Raw genomic sequence first — 3,852 nt, 5'->3', positions numbered from 1 at the left:
GGAGATACTGTTTTTCTCATTTCTTAAATTCCAGAATTACAAGGTATATTGGTTGTCTATTGCTACATAAAAAAAATTAACCCAGCCTAAAACAATGAATATTTATAATCACACACTATTTCCGCAGGTCAGGAATCAAAGAATGGCTTAGCTGGCTGGTTCTGCTCAGGGTGGCTCACGAGGCTGCAGTCAAGCACTGAGCTGGGGGTGCAGCCATCTAAATGCTTGACTGAATGCTTCCAAGATGGCTCACCTGCATGGCTATTGCCAGGAGGCCTCAGTTGCTCACCACACAGGCCTCTTCAAGGGCTGTTTGAGTGACCTCACAACATGGCAGCTGGCTTCTCCCAGAACAAGCGATCCAAGCTCAAGCAAGAACCTGCAATGCCTTTTTATGTACAAATCACAGAAACACACATCCTCACTTACGCCATAATCTGTTCATTAGAGATGAGTCAATAAGTCCAGCCCACACTCAAGTGGGAGGCAAGAATTATGTTCTACCTTGGGGAGGGAGGACTGTTGAAGACTTTGTGAACATATTTAAAACTTCCTCATATAGCATTCATCTAGGATGTCATAGAGTGTGGTATTGTCAGGACTGGCTTTATAATATGTGGGGTTGAATGCAAAATGAAAATACTAAGATGCTTTGTTCAAAAACTATTAAGGGGGAAACGGACTTGGCCCAGTAGTTAGGGCGTCCGTCTACCACATGGGAGGTCCGTGGTTCAAACCCTGGGCCTCCTTGACCCGTGTGCAGCTGGCCCATGCGCAGTGCTGATGCGCGCAAGGAGCGCGCCCTGTAAGGAGAGCCGCCCAGCGCGAAAAAAAGTGCAGCCTGCCTCAGAATGGCGCCACCCACACGGAGAGCTGATACAAGATGACACAACAAAAAGAAACACAGATTCCCGTGCCGCTGACAACAAAAAATATTAAGAATTTCAAGACAAACAGCAGAGCATTAAACCAAATGCGGGGGTCGTGAGGCAGGCCCTGGGTGTAGTGGGTAAGAACATGGGCTTTGAAATCCAGAACTTGAATCTCAGTTCCACTGCTTAATAACTGGGAGAATCTCTTTCAACCTCAATCTCCATTTTCTAAAATGGGAATGACTAATTTATCTGCCAGTTAGGGCTTTTGTAAGCATGAAATGAAGTAAGTAGAGTGGCTCTTAGTAGGCATTTGATAACTTGTAGATATTATAGCAATTACTCTTTTAATGAGCATTAGGGGTAGGGAGAGAGAAGAACCACTGAGCTGGTAATTTAGAATGAGTATTTAGCTGATTACCATAAATGGGAGTGTCTCATGCTCTCTACACTACCAACATCCCTTTTACTTAGCGTGAACCCCTATGTTCATAAATTTTAAAATGTGACCTGTAAGCTACAACCAGAATGGCTAAGATGTTTTCAGAAATGGAACATTTCCTGCTTTCTAAAAGGTAGGACCAAAATTGCTATTTTAAGAAAATCCATATAAGACGATTAATGTTTCATTTGCGGTTTTAATACTAGGCATTTATCAGCACGTTAGAAATGGTTGCCATGAACTACTTCCTATTATTATTCCTACTCTATTAATAGCTCAGTAGATGAGACTGAATATTAACCTGGAACTTTCCCATAGCAATATTCTCTTTGGGCAGGTCATAAAAAAAAAAGCTAAAACTAAAACAGTTCCTGGATAAAGTCTTCATACTGGCAAACTAGTTTTACAGCACTCTTTAGAGCTCCAGTCAGGCTTTTTCTTCCTTTCATATGCAGCTGATTGTGGCCCAAAGAAGGTGACAACAATCTGGTCTGTTCGTGCAAACTCCCTGGCCACACGGTGGTAAGCCGTGGCTGACGCTCCAGCCATCCAGCTCTGGAGGTTCGATTCCACACCAAACAACCGGCCTCCTCCAAAATTCCAGTCAACTGTTTCCACACGTAATCGTCTCCTACTAAGTTCTTAACCAAAGCAAATTGTTGAGCCAAGACACCTTTGCTCAGCTGACGACAGTGAAGTAGAGTACTGAGTTTGAGCTGTAACTGAGTGGTGCCTGAGTTAAGACAAGTTCAGGAGGCACCTCATTTGCCCTTGTAAAAAGATGGCCTTATCAGTACCTAAGTAAGGAAAGTAGGCAGAAGTGCTGGTCTTTTATCTGGATGAACTGGATAAAAATGGTAAGAATTTGATTCTTTTCAGAAACACATTCACACCACAAAATAAACAGGCCAGGTATATGTGTGAAAAGACTTTCTTTTCCCCTTAACTACAGGTGGCGTTGTGTTCTTAGGAATAGTCTTCTATTTCTCAAGGAACTTCTTTATTTATTTGCCAATCCAAAATTAGTTCCTTAATTTGAAACAGTCATAAACAAACATTACTAAAGAAATCCCTTGAGCTCTCTTCTCCCACACCCTTTCCCCCACACACATTTTTTTCTGCTGCTTTGTTTGTTCTCAGTTCTTTTTTGTTTTGTGCTTAGTGGTTTGGCTTTCTGAAATCCCTTTATAAATCTCTTGAAAGGTTTTTAAATTCTGCTTTGACAGGAGAGAATTAAATTCACATTAATTTCAATCAATTATGCATTAAATTCAAGCAAACTTCATTGACATCAAAGTATGGATTTTAGTACCCAATTGGTTTCTAAGTTTGCCTACAGCTCTGTAATTCTTTTGTTGGCCCAATCTCGCCTACCACTGTACAGTGAATATAAATGGATTCTCTCATCTGAGCAGCTGTTCTCAGAGACTTGGAGAGAGGTTCCCTTCCACCCACCCCAAACCTCTTCTCTCTTTTCCTCCTCCTTTTTCAATCTTTGCCCTCCCCTTTCTTCCCTACCTTTCTTTGTTTTGCCTCCCCCCCCTCCCCCGCCATATCAACAATGGATTCTGTTACCATGTGGCTTTCCCCTTCAGATACAACTTCGTAAGAGGGAACTCGCTGGTCATTGCCTCATTGCTTAGGTCTTTCCTCCACTCAGGTCTCTAACACAGAGGACTGCATTTTCCAGTTTCCTTGCCCTGTGGCTTCCACATAGGCCCAGTCAATGGGAGGCACAGGCAGAGATTGGAGGCTGGGTGAGGGGGAGAAACCAGGGAATTTCTCCTCCTCTCTTTCGAGCGGCTTCTCTGGCAGTGGCTGCTTCTCCTCCGTGAGTCCAGCTGCTGTTAGACTGCTTCTCCCTTCCTGGTCTCAGTGTCTGCTAAGAACCACACTGTACTTCTGACTCCTCTCCATGAGCCCATCTTCCAGGCTCTTGTAACACCATCTCCCCACTCCAGTTCTAGGGGAGGCAGTAGCTTCCACAGGTTGCTAATTTTTGGGTTACCTCCATCACCCCCTGCTTAATTCTTTGGTTCTGGTTCTTCCACCATATGTATAACAAGTTCCTGTATTAAATTCCCTCTATTTTGAAATATCTAGAATAGTTTCTGTTTTCCTAACTGGATGCTGACTGAAGTAGGGAACTCAAAACAACAACAGCAACAACATCTCAGATTAAAGTTCTCTAAAGTGGAATGCTGCTATGCAGCACCTTATTCTGTGTTTCTGTCAGGTTTTTCTACACAAAATCTTATGAAGATAAACCTTATAAAACTAAGAGTTATTAAAATCCAAGGTCAGGGGAGCGGATGTACCTCAAGTGGTTGAGCACCTGCTTTCCATGCACGAAGTCCTGGTTTCAATGCCTAGAACCTCCTAAAAGTAAAAAAATCTAATGTCAAAGGTAAGCTTGGGGTACACATGAGAGAGGGGAGCTGAGGGAAACAGATGGAGCTTCTTTTCCCCCATGTGCCTAGGCACCCTATTTCTTGAACTCTCCCAAACATGGAGAGGAGGATTTTGTGCCCTTACCTC

Source organism: Dasypus novemcinctus, chromosome 7 (genome assembly GCF_030445035.2).
Source record: "Dasypus novemcinctus isolate mDasNov1 chromosome 7, mDasNov1.1.hap2, whole genome shotgun sequence".
In the NCBI taxonomy this organism is placed as follows: domain Eukaryota; kingdom Metazoa; phylum Chordata; class Mammalia; order Cingulata; family Dasypodidae; genus Dasypus; species Dasypus novemcinctus.
This window is presented reverse-complemented; position numbering follows the sequence as displayed.